The sequence below is a fragment of the Python bivittatus genome, unplaced genomic scaffold (assembly GCF_059951505.1).
Source record: "Python bivittatus isolate LINGU-HERP-01145 unplaced genomic scaffold, Pbiv_v1 ctg000790_np1212, whole genome shotgun sequence".
Taxonomy (NCBI): Eukaryota; Metazoa; Chordata; class Lepidosauria; order Squamata; family Pythonidae; genus Python; species Python bivittatus.
The window spans coordinates 4,912,832-4,929,872 of NW_028277110.1; the positions used below are offsets into that span (position 1 = coordinate 4,912,832).

General features: G+C 46.8%; 1 protein-coding gene across 2 annotated transcripts in view; it reads right to left on the reverse strand.

The window, feature by feature from the left end:
* Positions 1-16,677, reverse strand: part of LOC103060915 (actin-binding protein WASF3-like) — a 49,390-nt gene extending 32,713 nt beyond the window's left edge. For both annotated transcript variants that reach the window (XM_088129198.1, XM_088129197.1), the window contains exon 1: positions 16,335-16,677. The gene's annotated coding sequence lies outside the window, so the exon portion shown is untranslated. The remainder of the gene's footprint in view (positions 1-16,334) is intronic.
* Positions 16,678-17,041: the final 364 nt, after the last annotated feature.

Consider the following 17,041-nt stretch of genomic DNA (forward strand, 5'->3'; position numbering starts at 1 on the left):
AGTTAGCAAATAAGTTAAGGTTAACAAAATGCATGTACAACCAAGACCACCAGCCATGTCTCTCAAAACAAGGATTCAGCTTCCTTGAACTACATGATTTGAGCTTAAGAGGGTTCAGAAAAGATTACAGGTAGTCTTCGCTTAACAATGGTAATTGGGACCAGGAACTCTATTGCTAAGCAATGCGGTTGTAAAACACGATGCACATGATCATGTCAACTTACAACAGCAGTTGTGGCAGTTGCAGTTGCCGTCGTTAAGTGAATCCTGTGTGGTTATTAATGCAACATCACATGATCACCATTTACAACCTCCTGCCAGCTTCCCCATTGACTTTGCTTGTCAAAAGCCAGTAGTGAAGGTTCCAAATGTGATTACATGATCGCAGGATGCTGCAATGTTGTAATTGTGACCTGGTTGCTGAGTGCCTGAATCGCCATCACATGACCATGGGAACATTGCAACGGCCGCAACTACGAGGACTGGTCATAAGTCTCCTTGTTCAGCACTGTCATAACTTCAAATGGTCACTGAATGAGTAGTTGTTAAACAAGGACTACCTGTATTATTGGATACCCAGGAGTTGCAACATTAATTATCAGTCTTGGGCTGGGCAGACTGCATCCTTCAAATATTGTCTTCAATCCTATGACAGGGTATGAAAGGCAGATAAGAAACTCAGGGACGCATCCAGTTTTTCCAGGGAAACACAGCAGTTGCAGTATTTTATTTTTAGTTGTGTGACGAGACATTTAAGCTAAGTGGAAGCTGAGAGAAATGGGAATGACTTTTCATCTACACAAGCCAAGCAGCTGAGAATCTGGGAGTTTCAAAGAACTTGGAGCATTCAGTTTCTTTTATCTGCCAGAATGAAATGGGCACCAAGTTGTACATTATCAACAATTGCCTAGCTCTGTGTGTGTGTGTGTGTGTGTGTGTGTGTGTGTGCAAGCTGATCTAAATTTACAGAGGTTTCGGGCGGGTCCTTGGCAGCAGCATCTGTAGCAAACTATGATACACTAAAGTGACAAGTATATCATGACATCACACAAATGCCATCATTACACACTTGCATTGGGAAGTGATGGTATTTATGTAAAATGACATCATCCATGAGCCATCATTTGCTCCCCCCCCCTTATCCCCCCATGGGTGCCCATGTCCTGAGACTTCAGGTAGCTCAATCCTGGTGGAATATTATTTTCCATTCTCTATCCTGGGAATCTCCATTCAGTTTGATTTCTTGACCATGGCATTATGAGTTTAAGTCTTATCAGACAATCGCTTTGTAAAAAGGAAAATACTCTTTGGCATTGTGTTTAGGCATTCAAACGTGGCTACTCTCTGACACAATTTTATTACTTCTATTTTACCACTTTATCCTTCTGGGGATAAAGAAACTCTTTCAACTAGCACAGAAGTGAACTGTTTGCTGAAACTCGTTGGATCATTTTAAGGTGAGGTCAAAGTATTAGTCCAAAAGCCCATCTTGTCACTGAGAAGTGCAAAAGCGAGGTGACAAATTGGCATCCAAGCCAACAACTGCCACACATTAGTGAAGCATCAAAGTTGCCAGAAGCAGAGAATGCAGGCGGTGCGTGTTGTGACTCTTCTGGTGAGTGTGGTTGCTCTGCTTTGAGAGGGATGAGAAAGGTCTCCTAATCCATCAGTTAAAAATCCTGCTTTGCTTTTTAAAATCTCCCATCAAGCCACCATGGCATGAATACTATTACTGCTATTCTTCCACACCCTAGACCAGCTTCTTCCATACCCTGGAGCAAACTGATGTCCTTCAGATCCGCTGCTCTACGATTCCAATGATTCTTAACCAGCACGAACCGGTGGTGGCTATGATGAGGGTTAGCATCCAGTATACAGTAACATCAGATTTGGAGAAGGCTGCATTGCATCATTTTGTATATTATTTGCTCTAGCGTCCTCCTCCTCCTAATTAGCACGATGCAGTCATGTTTTACATGAACGTGTGTGGGCGTAGAAGGCTAATCTTTCTGATTCCTTCTCCTGAATGGCTTAATTGGCATGAACAGATGAGGAACCAGCAAGCTGAGAAGAAGGGGGAAGGAACAGAGGATGCTGGAGGTCTCTGCTGTCACTTACTCAGGCAAGGGAGGCCACTGATAACAAAAGAGTGCCTGCAATAGGTCATGCCAAAAAGAAGGTCTAAATAGCTTTCATAAGAATTATGCCTGCAGATGAAGGACCTCCAAGAACTAGGATTAGGAGATGGTGGGGCTGATGCGGCCCTTGCTTGCCTGTGGATTTAGGAGATTAGCAACAGAACACGGTGGCTGCTGTTCTGCATGTATGCAAAGTGGTAGCTATTGTGTGAGCAAAACATGGTGGCCCTCATTCTCCATCTCCCCCCCCACACACACAAATAATCCTGTGAACGCTTGTAAGCAAAGACTATCCGATCCTAAAAGGAGTGCTGTTCTCACACATAACTGATTCTTGCAAGTGCCCCAGCAATGAAATGATCCCAGGATGTGCAAAGATGTCCCTGAAGTCACGGAACGCTAGACTATCTTGGACCGCAATGAAACAAATGCCTCTGAATCCAATCTCTGAATTGAAATCTCACACGGTCCCAGCTCGTAGAAGCCTAACTAAGCTCAATAGAGCTTGAGTTTGGGGTCCAGGCCGAGGGCTCCTCCTTGCAATGCAGCCTCCTTGCTCAATCTAGATAAGCAATGAGAGATGGCACATATCCCTCCTTATATTCTGTTCAGAAAGAAGGTAAGACAGATATGAGCTGAATATAGGACTACAGCTACAAATCCTTGTCTGGACTGCAAGGAAGTGAATAGCTGCATAGTGAAGCTCCTCTCCGGCTCTCGCAGGCTGGGATTCTACTTTATCGGGGGCGGGGGGTTTCCCCCAAAGGTTTACAGCTTTCCTTGAAATAAAACATTTCCAAGTCTGACACAATGACATCTACCAGTAACATGGCAATCTGATCAATGGCAGCCATTAAAAAGATACAAACAGTAACATGGATTAAAACGCTAGATAAGAAGACAAGCAAGTAGCTTGTGCAAATATTATTCATCTTATCGGCTAGCAGCAACTGCTGGATGACCTTATCTGGGCATCATGGCTAAGCAAGACAAACCTGGTTAGTTCTTAGACGGGCTCCAAGTCCTCCAGTCCTGTAGGCTAGACTAGGAAGTCAAAGAAATTAACCATCAATGAAATATTCTTCAAATACATTTTCAGATTTTACTATGATTAGATTTATAGCCTGCCTTTATTTTATTCAACTCAAGTTGGCATATATAAAAGCCCTGCCTCCTATTTTCCCTACCACAACCCTATGATGCAGGTTAGACTGAGAGAGTGCCACTGACCCAAAGTCTCCCAAATGGCTTTCAAGCCTAAGGCAGGACTAGAACACACAGCCTCCCAGTTTCTAGCCTACCACCTTAGCCACTACTGTACACTAAATTGGCTTTTTCTTATTCAAAACTTGGATATTCTTCTTCTTAAAAGTAGCTTCTGAACTTGGTAAAGCAAGTACAAAGTGGCCTTTTTATAAAATGATATTACCTAATCAAGGCACCATGATTAATTGATTGATTACATGCCATCGAATCAGTGACCATCTAGATTGAACTTCCCCAGGATGATCTATTCCTTTTAGTGGGACCCCCATCACTGCCGGTCATCCTCTTTTTCTCTTTTCCCAGCATTATAGACTTCTCAGAAGATGTCCATCTATGTGGTTTTCTTGGAATCATAGGAGAGTGGAGATGGAGTTATCATCCCCATGCAATGATGCTCTACCAGCTCCAGCACGTTCCTGCATTGCTACTGGCCAATATGGGTGCCTGCTTGCTTTAGTTGGGCAGATGGGATGAACTTCATGTCTTGGGTGACCCTGCAGGGAAGTTTATTTATCTGACTACTGTAGGGTTCAGTCTGGATTCTTAGTTGTGAAAAGCTACGCGCACTTCAAACAGGCTTGTACCTGAAGCTTTTTGAATTTTAAGAACCTCTTCTCTCTGTCACACTAGAGCCACATCTGGTGGGAACACACAAGAGGGCTTCTTCGATGCTTGCTCCCAACTCCACAGGGAGATCAAGCTGACACCATCACTGGTGTATTTCCATAGGCCGGCAAAGTCATTCAAGACCAAGATGGAAGCTAATGCATCCAAACTGAGATTGAATTTGCTGGGTGCAGTCATTTAGTTCTTGCAGATGAGCGTTTGGCTGGATTCTAATTTGTTCCTGTCAAACAATTTTATTCTATCTTTTTACTTGTGCTTTTTCAGCAGTCAGCCTGAGTCCTTCAGGAGGGGAGGAAGGAAGGCAGGAAATACATCTGATAAATAATTAAAGAGAAAAAAGACCTGTTGTAATTTGGGATTCCTCTTCAGTTCATGTGTCAGAACAAAAATTAAACTTTCTGCCAAGGCAAAGACAAATATGGTAGTTAAGGTTGCTTTTCCCACTCATTAAGATTCTGCTGGCACGACTGAATGACCTGTTCCCTTCTCCGACCATAACTCCATGGCAGATCATATGCAGAAGGTCCAATCCCTGCCAAAGGATCAGATATTATTCGCTGCAATTTTTTGAAGGACCACATGGGCCCCCCAAAACTTGTGTGCGCTTCAGCCTGGTACTGATGATCCACCTACAAGATTAGCTGAATGGGCAAAGGGGATGTGGCCCTCCCAGAAGGGCCCCTGCTTTGAGAGGTCCAAGGATGACTCAGTGGTGGACTTACACCTGCCTTCCCAAGGGACATGTGCGGGTTTCCTTTGCTTGTGACCTTTAAAATGGCTTTGAAAACCCACCTGTTTCAAAGGACTGTCAGTGCTCACGTTGCTGCTTTGTTTCCATTTCATTGCTGCAATGTTGCAGACATTTTATATTGTAATGTTGCTGGCCCCTTCTGAATGCTGAAGTTTGATATTACATGTTTGTAATGTCATTGACTTTTTGCTCCGGTTGGATTTAATTCAGAAGGAAAATTATAAGCCTTTAACACAAACAAGCAAATAAAACAAACAAGTAGACCAGGGTGGGGAAGACTTTACACTCTGTACCCACAGATGCCAACATTTTGGAAAACAGAAGCCCACAATCTGCTACTACTGTAATATCTGTAATATTTCAAATACTGAGATGTTACCTTTCCATTAAAAATATCCAGCAGGTTACTTAGAGAAAATCTGGGTATAAGGCCACCAAAACAAGCAAGCAAAAAAATAAGGGGAAGGGGAAGGGGAAGGGGAAGAAGGAGAAGGAGAAGGAGAAGGAGAAGGAGAAGGAGAAGGAGAAGGAGAAGGAGAAGGAGAAGGAGAAGGAGAAGGAGAGGGAGAAGGAGAAGGAGAAGGAGAGGGAGAAGGAGAAGGAGAAGGAGAGGGAGAAGGAGAAGGAGGAGGAGGAGAAATGGTTTTATCCAATGTCCCGCAACTTCTAAGAAACTAGGTGAGAGATTCAGGAACATATTTCACAAGTCTACAAGACAAGACAAACAAGTCAGAAGGTTTCTCTGAGTTTATTATTGCTCACAGTCTGGAGGTTTTAGTCTGTTGAAGATTTACAGAAGAAAACCAGCTGGGAGGAAGGGCTGCAGGTTGCAGAGCTAACCAGGAACTCGAGCTAGCTTGAAAAAAAGATGCTGAGTGTCGGGGAAGGAAGATGGTGCTCTCCAGTCAATCTTCCTCTCTTCTGGCTGAAAGTTCTTTCCAGAGCCTCTATTGCTCCTGGAACCAGCATGCCTGGTGGCTGACCGCACTCTATTCTCCAAGCACGTGCTCTACAAGCTGTGCTGTGTTTGTCAAGAGACAAACAGGAGGAAGCTGCAGCCCGTGAGTTATTCCCTCTCCTTAGAAAACGCCGGGGTTGTCCTCCCCTGCAAACATTGATTGTCCCACAGCAGGCATCAGGAGGGGGAGAAGAAGTAGCGTGTTCTCCTTCAACACATACTCAAGACTTTTGTATTACATTTCACTATTATAATCACAATTCTTAATAAAGATTATATATATATATATATATATATATATATATATATATAATCTTTAATTATTTATTATAATTATTTATTATATATATATATAATCTTTAATTATTTATTGATCCTTTAATTAAGAATCAAAATTCTTAATAAAAATTATATATATATATATATATATATATATATAATCTTTATTAAGAATTTTGATTATAATTAAGAACCTAGTTTCTTATTTTTATTAAGAATTTTGATTATAATAGTAATCTATTATAATAGTATAATAGTAATATAAAAAAAAATTACATATTCAAGGCTTGATGTGTGCCAGATCTTAGCAGAATTTGCTCCAGCATCTGTTTTCCAAATCAGAAAATAACGGCTGATTATTGCCATCTATTCTTATTCCCCCAAATGCCCCTAAAGAGATGTTCACTAAATGAAGTGATGTGTCTTTATAGGCCCAGCCCCCGTTTTTCTAAAAATGAAGGATTGCCAGAACAGCAGGCAAACAGAAGACTGGGTCACATTGCTGTGATCAGCATCTGAAAGGCTGTCATGGAGAAGATGGAGTGGAATTTATCTGGACTCACATATCATACTAAACCATGTTTGCTTTCATGGTGGCTTGTTGAAGAAGTCAGTGGCCCGATTTATATATAACATTAAGCCATAACACAACATACTAAGCTTAAAAAGCATACAATGCTAAAATCACACAAACCCTATCACGGTATGCTAGTTTCCTTTGGAAAAAGAAATGCAAGCATGAAGGAGCGTTTAAACCAGTAATCTGAAGTGCTATGAATTCTACAACAATACAGAATAGGCTTTTAAAGAATGTGTGCATAGGCCAGGTGTTTTCACCTTCATGAAAAGGATCATAATACTTGTTTAAACAAAGCTGTATTGCTTTCTAGCACCAGTGGGACCACCCACTCACTGTATAACAAATTTGGACAATTTGCAACATGCTGGGACCTGAAGTTCCCCCAGTCATGGGGGTGCTCTGGGTTCGGGAAGAAGACTTTACAATTTCATTTTGATTGAACTAAGCTATGGTGTTATCCTGGATAAGGAGAGCCAGTTTGGTGTCGTGGCTAAGGCACCAGGCTAGAAACAGGGAGACCGTGAGTTCTAGTCCCATCTCAGGCACGCAGCCAGCTGGGTGACCTTCCGCCAGTCACTCTCTCTCAGCCCTAGGAAGCAGGCAATGGCAAACCACTTCTGAAAAACCTTGTCAAGAAAACCGCAGGGACTAGTCCAGGAGTCAAGACCCAAAGGCATCCAAAAACAAAACAAAAATCCTGGAAAAGAGATCCTGCTTCCTTATTGAGAAGATTATTATTGATGATGATGATGATGGAGAAGATTATTATTGAGAAGCTTCTCTTCCCCTCATGAGGACTTTCAAAGCAATGCCAACTTATTGAAAAAACATACAAAGAGAGACACAGAGACGCAATCCAAAGAAGGAATAACCAGGAAGCAGGACAAGCAGCAATTTAACAGAAAACACAAACGCAGAAAGGCAACCCCTTTGAAGACACATCCTCATCAGCCGCAGGTTGGCTTCTGAGATATTGCTTGAAAACAAACAGGAGGACCTAGGAGTTTTCCACAGCAGAAAACCATGCTGGGCCACCCCCTGCCTCCAGAGTCAATCTGCTTCATCCCGAGAGAAGTGCTCATGGAACCTGATGGACGGCCACGCATGGACTGGATTCAACGCAAGAGAGGTTGTCTCACAGTCCCTTAACTCACTCTTCCCAAAAGGCTTGGTAATGTTCACACAACCTGATGCTATTGGCCTTCCTTGTTCTGGAGTTGTAGCCCAATGGACTGCACCAGTTGGACTAAGGCAGTGTTTCTTAATCTCAGCGACTTTAAGACCCGTGGACTTCAACTCCCAGAATTCCCCAGCCAAACTTCAAGACTTCTGGGAGTTGAAGTCCACAGGTCTTAAAGCTGCTGAGGTTAAGAAACACTGGATTAAGGGATCTTTTTTCTGAACTCAGAAGTCTGGTAGCACTTTTTTCAACTAAACCTCTTCAAATGTATTAAAAAGCAGATGCTTAGGCCTTTTCAATAAACATTTCTTAGCCAGAAAGGGTGCTACCAGACCCCTCCTGCTTTTTTGCTACCCTAGACTCACCAAGACAGGATATTAAAAAGCAGAGACATCACCTTGCCAACAAAGATCCGCATAATCAAAGCTATGGTTTTTCCAGTAGTAATGCATGGCTGTGAGAGCTGGACCATAAGGAAGGCTGAGCGCCGAAGAATTGATGCCTTTGAACTGTGGTGCTGGAGAAGACTCTTGAGAGTCCCCTGGACTGCTAGGAGGTCAAACCAGTCAATCTTAAAGGAAATCAACCCTGATTGCTCATTGGAAGGATTGATACTGAAGCTCAAGCTCAGATACTTTGGCAACCTAATGCGAAGAGAGGAGTCTTTGGAAAAGACCCTGATGCTGGGAAAGATTGAAGGCAGAAGGAGAAGAGGACGGCAGAGGATGAGATGTTAGATAGCATCACTGAAGCAGTGAGCATGAAACTGAGCAAACTCAGGGAGGCAGTGAAGGACAGGAAGGCCTGACGCAATGTGGTTCATGGGGTCACGAAGAGTCGGACACGACTTAACGACTGAACAACAGACTCACCCAGCTCTCTTTCTACAATGCTTTCCTGAACTAAAACTGGAGACACCCTTTCCTGTTTCGCAGCCGGTGTGCTTGAATGCTGTGAGGAGTTTCAGTGAAATATTTACAGAGTAAACCATTATCGTTCATCCCCCTGTAACCTGGGTACAATGCCTCACGTGTTCATCTTGGATCTTGTGGGGAAGAACTAGAAGAAAGTTAATATAATTACTGAGCACCAGAGCTCTAACTCATTTACCTTCCAAGTATTAAGAAACAAGGTTCTCGCTCTCTTTTCTCAAAAACAGCAGGAGTGTCCATGGGGGCAGAGGGAGGGGGTTTAAAAAAATGTACGAGCCCCTGAAAAGCGGCATTAAGCACAGGCTTAAACCCTCCCCTTCCCTAGATGGAATCAATGGCACCTTAAGCTAAATCACACCCATGGGACTGGATCGTGCTCCAGATGCCAGCACTTGGAAGCGTTGCATCTGGATGGCTGGCAAATGGAAGGGACAGAGATAAGAAAATGAGTAAAGAGCAGGTAAAGCAGAATCCTTTGGACCATTTCTGTTGCAAATAGTGCAATCGGTGATATAAAAAAGGAAGAAAGGAGAAACGGTAGAGCTATCTAAAATTATGAGTGCTGGAGAGCGATTTCTGTTTGCTTGGGACTGTGGGAGTTGCAGTCAAGCACACTGAAGAACACGAGGTTGGGAAAGACTCATCTGGAGTCTGGTTATGCAATCTGCCCCCCCCCCCCAATGTGCTGGACTACCATTTCTCTTATCCCCCGCTAACGTGGCAAATGATGGGGAATGCAATTCTACACCTCTGGAGAACATCAGGGCTAGAGAAACTGATTGGAAAAAAAGGGGGAAATACAGGAGGAAAAAACAGGAACCAGCCATCAGCCCATGAACAGATTCAGGATAGACTAAAGAAATTATTTTGTCACTCAAGCCACAAGTCATTCGAGACATCCAGGGCCACAAAGTGCAGAAGCTAGCAACCTAGAGACCTTTGCAACAAGAATTAGAGCAGTTTTCAGAAGAGACACTTATTGAAAGCTAGAGAGGTAAATGGTTTTATTGAATACCAATAGCTAGAAGCCCAGAGAAGGCTTTTACTTTCAGTTAAATTCAGAGGACAATCATGTAGCAGATGGTGCTTTCTCCCCACCCCAACCCTATTCTTAGCAAATCAGAACCCTAATCGACTTTTAGAAATTTCAGGGATGTGACTTACAGCTAAGCATCGGGGACCAGAAACATTATTGTCATTTACACACCACCCACCAAATGGTTCTGTCTGAATTTGGTATTTTGGACAATGGGATTCTTCCCAAGGATCTAGGATAGTTAAAGATATAATATTTGCTATTCCAAGTCATGCATCTTTTTCCAATTGCTGCGTTGAGTTTCTGTCCATTCCTATTACATCCAAGTGCTTTGCTGCTGCTGCTGCTGTTTCAGATGATGGTGATGGTGATGGTTACTGATGTCCTGATATGGGTGGGGGGCAATCTTTCAACCCTTTTTGTAGAGTTGGAGGTTTGGATAGGACAACCATATCTGGATTGCAAAACCTGATATGACCAGTAGAGGGCAGCAGAAAGATACTGAAGACTTCAATTATTTTCTGCCCTCTAGTGGTGGTCTGGATTTCTGCACCCCAGATACGACAGTCCCAAGCTTGGAGAGGCCAAAATGGGTCCCTTAAGTTCTGCTGGGACAAAGCACCCAATTTGCCTGTTAAAACCCTCTTCTGAAAAAACACCCAATTTGAGGGGAGCAGTGGAAAATTCTTAAGAGATGAGATGGGTGCCTAAAGTCTCCACAAGGCCGAAGGCACTCATTTTGCCCCTTAAAATGCTGCTTCCCCCCTCCAATGAAACCAGCGCAGGATGGTTTGCAAGCTCAGTGGGTGCTTCGGGTGTCACCTATGGCTGCTCAGAGGCAGATGTGGCCTATGGGTCATGGGCTCTTCTATTAGGAGAAGCTGCTTGTCACATTAACTCTTTGATGGCCAAACCATTCGTTCAGAAAATAGCGACAATATTTCTCATGAAATAGAAATTAGCGGCCATCTGTCAAAGTTATGTTTTGAACAAGAGGCTGGATAAAGGTCACGCCAATCCCAAGATTCCATATTTCTAGCAGAACTACAAGCTCACTGGTGAGAACTTGGTCTTCTCACTTTCCTGCCCAACATCTTGCTCCTCTTCACTCCTCTGCATATCAATTCTCAGCTCCCTCGATCCCTAAGATTTGCTCCTGGGGAGAGTATGCAGGATGGGACTGTCTTTTACCAAGCTCTAGATTTGCAGCTTTCACTCGTCTTTATCAATTGGGCTTTTGCCTGATCATCAGCAGTTAGACCAAATGACTCCAAGACTTCTGAGTCTAAAAAGCTTGTAGGCCATATCATGATTTGACCAAGCAGATCAAGGTTCTGTCTCCTTGTTTTTGTAGGACAGGACTGATGTCTATCATAAGTAAGTTCTGTAATTATACATTTAGGCTTTGAGCTATTCTAAGCCATGGTTTACTTAGCCATGATTTATTCATAATCCACAACTGGCTGGGTTCATACAACATGCTAGGTCATCAACCATAGTTTGCAAAGCATAAGTACTAAGCTTGGAAAACCCTCTAAGCCAAAATCAAACAAACGTAATGATCCCTCAGTGAGATGCATGAATCCTGCCACCCACCCAGGTCAATAATCTAACCAACTTAACTTCCACCCCAAAAGCAGAGGATGGGGCAGTAGGGATATAACCTAGCAAGGGATGCACAATGGGCACTGCAAGTCAACACTTCTCTAATGGTCACTCAGAAGGTTATTCAAGGCTTGCAGATTGAAACTTCTCCTTAACCTTCGTCTTGCTACACTGAAACAGTAAAGCCGCAAACGCTCCTGATGATTGAAAAGTAAAGCATAAACCACATCTCAGAGGCTTCACTATGGGTCAGTTCAATATTGCTGTGTATCAGCTTCTCCCCAACTGAGTAGTGGGTAGGTGAAATTTCAGCAGGAGGATTCCTAAAGTCTGAGCGGTCTCCTTAATCACCGTAATGTGGTTTTCCAAGAGATGAGGGGCATCAGAAAATTGGCTGCCTATCCTGGGTCCATAAATGGCTAGGAACAGGCCTGGCTCTATCCTCATCATCTCACAGAACAAGGGCACTATTATGCACAGGGTTTGCTCTGTAAGCACGCTCAGTGTTTCTCAATTCAGAAGACACTCTAGGACAGTGTTTCTCAACCTTGGCAACTTTAAGATGCTGGCTGGGGAATTCTGGGAGTTGAAGTCCACACATCTTGAAGTTGCCAAGGTTGAGAAACCCTGCTCTAGGAGGCTGCTGACATTGTAGCATTCCAACAAGAACACCAAGGGAATGGGGCAGATCCTCAAGGATGAGCACACTGCTCTTTTTCACACTCCAGGCCCTTAGGACAGCAGAGGCTGAACATCTAAAAGGGACATATTGGGGCATAAATGTGCTCCACTGCAGCTGATGGAGAAGATGCTGGCTTGCAGGAAGAAGATAACACCTCCCCTTGTGAGCCTGAATTGTGTTCAGTGCAAGTGAATAGAACGAGAATATCCATTCACATATATGGGAACAGAGCCAATGATCTGTGGTTAGAACATAGTTCATCTCCTTTCACACACCAGTTGCCCTCTTCAATAAAAAAACAATTGCCTCTCCACTCCAAGCTCCTAAATGCTATTGGAAATTGATGACTAAAGAAGAATTAGACTCCATTGTGTTTCTACCGTAGCCAGTTAGATCTCTTGGGGGAACCCAGATGGCAGGCAGGAGGTAATAGTGCCCCCCTCATAATTTCCCAGAAGCTTATATAATAAGACTTCAATTTAACAGACTATTGAGGATGTCTATTAAATCAGAATGTCCATTAAATCCAAATGGAATTTTACATAGCCATAATGAAATGTATTTTTTGCATTTTATGCATGTATAAAATGAGAATGATATTTTATGTGTGTGTGTGCTTTATGCATTTTACACATTTGTAAAGCAGTAAATGAGATTTTATGCACACAGAAAATATGGATAGAGTGCTCTGTTGTATCCAAACTCTGCTGAAGATCAAGGGTTTACTGAGATCAGAGGAAAGAATGACTTTGATTAAAACCAGACATGAACAGCTTCTCAAAATTCTCCATCCAATTTCTGGGCAGAGAATTTATCTGAACGTTTCCACGTACAAGAGAAATTCTCCAGTAGTTTCTGAAGGGCAGTGTGTCTCCTGCATGATGAGATGATTGAAAATGCCCCCGGGAAGAGTTCTCACCTGAAGCTTCTCTTGGACTTCAGTGAGAGAAGGCACAGGTGTGTGTCAAGACCCTGCCTGTATCTCTCAGTCGGTAGGTTCCATGCAACAGTATGTTGGTTTGTAAAGTAATTTCTAGATTAGAGACCCAAGCCTGCACAGACTACCATAAGCATCTTTTGCATTTATTTAATTCAGAATTTATAAGGCAGCTCATCTTAAGCAAATAACTCTAGGCAGCTAATAAAACTGATGCATAAAATAACGCAACATAAAAGCCGTAAGGCAATATATAATTAAAATGGCCGAGTCTCCTCAGAAACCGTCTCGCAGCACAAAACAAGCGCATGCGTCAGGCTCCACTGATGTCAGGGCCCCGCATCTACGGGGTAAAGCTGGACTGGCCAAAATGTGCCCCAGCGGACCAGAGCAGGTCATTAGCCTCAAGAGGGAAGACTGCCTGTGCCCTGCGTAAAATTAAGGCCAATAATCTAGTTTCTCTGTCTTACTGAAAAAAACCAAAAACCCTTCTCTGAAAGTTTCAGCTGACCAAAGTCATGGTGGACAATAAACGTCAACGTCCACTTTTCTGGCGCTGCTTCTCCTGAAAGAGAAGAGGGTGATGTGAGAAGCCAGGGAGGGTCCAGGCCACTGCAGAGAAAACTGTGTAAACCAAAGGGAGGACCTTCACATACAGCCCCCCCCCCGTTGGCCCCCTTGTCACCAAGTACGTGCGCAAACGCCACTTTCCACCCAGGAGAATGTCACTCAGCTTCTCTTCTCCTTTCAGAGACTTTCTGAGCAAATTCTATTTTCTCCACAGCTGAATGAGAACTGGTAGGAGGATTTCTCCAGCCAGCAGTACTTCTGATCCCAGAGGTAACCATGATGACTAATATTTAACAATCCTTCTGCTTATACTTTAAGGTACCCACAGGACTGGGGGGAAGGGGAGAAATCTGAGCTTGATCGGCGCAGTAGCAATAACTCTGGTCAAAGGGAAGCTTATCCCTTAGCCCCATTTTTTTTTAAACCACATTGATAATGATCAATGTTATGTTCAGATAACAGATGGACAGGACTTCCAACTTTAGATCCACAGCAGGGAAGCGACAGGTGCATTTATTCTCATAATGTTAATTGGGGGAGGGGGCTCAGATTGCCTAAGGGCTATGGGGAAAGAGAGAAGCCCTAGATGAGCAGGTTGGGGTGTGTGCCTGTGCTCACAAAGGCATGACAAGCAGGGAAATCCCATCCCTGAAGTTGGATCCTTAGAGGGAGGGTGTGGACCTCTTCCCTTGTAAGCTTGAGGAGGTGCAGTGTTTTCCTCAGGGAAGTTCTGCCTAACTGAAGCCCACTGTCCTGGCTCCATAGACTTAAGGGATGTGCTTTCCTCCCTTCTGCAAAGGACAGAAAATTCAGGAAAATTAGATCTGAGGTGGGGAGGCGCATTTGCAGGAGAGCCAAATCAATTTTCACCCGGGGGCAAGAAGTGAGCTCAAGATGGTCCCCACCACCACCACCACCACCACCACCACCATTGGCGTGAAGGTGTAGGTGTGTAGGCACAGGCAGCCACCGGAGAAACATTTCACTAATATTCATATCTAGCAGGACCGCATTTGAACCCAAGACCAAAAGAGGAATGCTTGTGGCCCTGGTGGGAAGATGCAAGACCCCCAGAAGCGAAGAAGGTCCTGCTCTTCAAACTGCTGAGAGAGGCTGTCTCCCTTCTTCTCTCTCTCTCTCTTAATTTTTTCAACTGGCTGCCCAAGCAAGCAAGTGTGACCGGATTCCCAAGACCTGGAGCCAAATCTCTCAGGAGAACGAGTCTGCAGGGAAGGCAGGGAAGAAAATGCATTCCGAGAAGACCAAATCTGCCAACTCATGAGTCGGGTTCCAACAACATATTAAATGCTAAAACCTGGGTTAACAAAATATTGTAACAAACAACCCTTCCATGTTGATCTGCCACAAGCTACCCAGATCCATTTAAGCTAGACTAACATGTTCTCTGAACTCACTCAGCCTTGGAGTCAGTAGCCATTCAGTGATGTCATCATAGGAGGATTTTGGGGTAGATGACCAACAGATGGAGCGGCTGCCTCCCCACCCCACCCCACCCCACCCCACCCCACCCCACTCCTTCACACACAGCAGGGCTGGCTGGCTACAAGTTGCAGGAAAATGCACGCTGAAAGACCCTCAGGGCCAAAGCAACAGTTCCAAGGGGGGATGCTCCAGAGGGGTTGGGAATCCCGGGGGAGGGGCAGTGCCACAGCACATCTGGAAGACCAGGCGCATCTGGGGAGGGCAAGTCAAAAATGACCTAGGTGGATTTAGGCAAATTCCATCACTTTCGAAGAGCCAGATCGCTGGGCGAGGATCTCAGGCGCACATTTACTCCCATCCCCGCTTTTCTCGGCTCGCCCTCTTATGATCCCAGAGGCTGAAGCTCTGGATGCTTCGCCCATCGTATTTATTTTTAATTTTTTGGCTCTCCTTCCTCTTTTGCTCCCATCTCCTACCCACACAGATCAAGACATCTGCCAAGCGGCAAACCAACAGAGAAACCGAATCACAGCCCCGCAGACGCGATCCCTCCCCCTTCCCAGCCCGGTCAGGATCGCGGCCGGCGCCTCCTGCGCTTCCCAAACGAGAGAGGCCTCCCCGACCCGGCCACGCGCGCCTGTTCGGGAACGCCACAGCGGCCAGCGAAGCCCTCTGCACATGCTCCACGGCGCTCCTTCCCCCGCCGCCGCTCCTGAGCGGAGCTCCCCATCCATCCAAGCCTGGGGAAGGAAGCCGCCATCGCGGGCGTCCTCGCCGGGTTTATCCGCTGCCGGCAGGGAGGGAGGCAGGGAGGCAGGGAGGGGGACCGGCGCTGGGGCGGCAGCAGGGCTGGGGGCCGAGGATGGCAGGCCAACGGGAGATGCCGGGGGTTCTCTGCGGGAGCCTCCGGGGCACCTGCCGGAGGGGGTGCCCAATCCTCAGAGTGCCCCTGCGCCTCCCTCCTTGGAATCCACCGGGCCCCCTCCCCCCCCCGCCACTCCGGCCCCCCAGGACGACACGCAGATCTCTGCCAGGCGGAGCAGCCGCCCACTCGGGCAAGGCAAGCGCGCCCGCCCAGCCCGCTCCCCCCCGGCCGAGCGGGCGAGCCAGCGCCCCTTCCCTCTGCAAGCCTCCCCGTCCCCGCCCGGTCCGGGGACGCCCAGCCGCCCCTCCGCGGTCCCCCGGAGCCCGGCAGCCGGGGCCAAGGCGGGCGCCCTCGCGGCCCCCGCCGCCCCCGCCGCCGCAGCGCGCGCCGAGCAGCGCCCCCGCCTCCCTGCCCGGGGCTGCCCTTGCGACCCCCGCCTCGCGCGGAGGGAGGTCGGGAGCGCCGGGGCCCCGCCGCGCGATCACCTGGCTGCTGGGGCCGGAGGCGGCGGCGCTGGGCTCAGCCGCGGCCGCAGGAGGGAGAGGCGCCGGTGCTCCCGCCGCCGCCGCCGCCGCCGCCGCTGCCCGGCTCCCCGGCTGTCATGCTCCTGCGCGCGGCTGCCGGTCAGGATGCAGCCGCAGCCCCTGCCCGCGACTCTCGCAGCTGCTCCCGCCGCTTGGGCTGCGCGCGGCGGACTCGGCGCGGGCGCGCGGCTCGGCTCGGCTCGGCTCGGCTCCGGCGCGGGAGGGGGCGCGGGTGGGTGTGGGCGCGCGGGCGCGCTCCCCAGCCCGGCTGCTTCGCCGAGCCCTGCAGTGCGGTCAGAGCGCATGCGCCTCCATCTTCGCAGCCGCCCCTCCCCACCTGCTTCTCCTCTCGCTGGAGAGAGAGGAAGGGGGGAGTCGCGCCTCCGCTGGGGTCCGTCCCAGCAGCCGGTCTCCTCGATCTCAAGGGCGCGACCAAAGGTCAACCGGCTCAGCGCCCTGATTTTCGGCTGCGGCAGCCTGCCGAGGTCCGTTGCCTTCGGGGAGGGAAAGTCCATCCAGAGTCGCCCACGTGGGAAGGGCTGGAAATTCCTTTGGAAGCCATCTAAGTTCTCCAGAGCAGGTGGTCTTCAGCTCCGAGAGCTTTCAGCCAGCCTGGACTTGGGCTTTTCCATACCTTGTGGCCCTCAGCTCCATCGGTTGATTGCTGG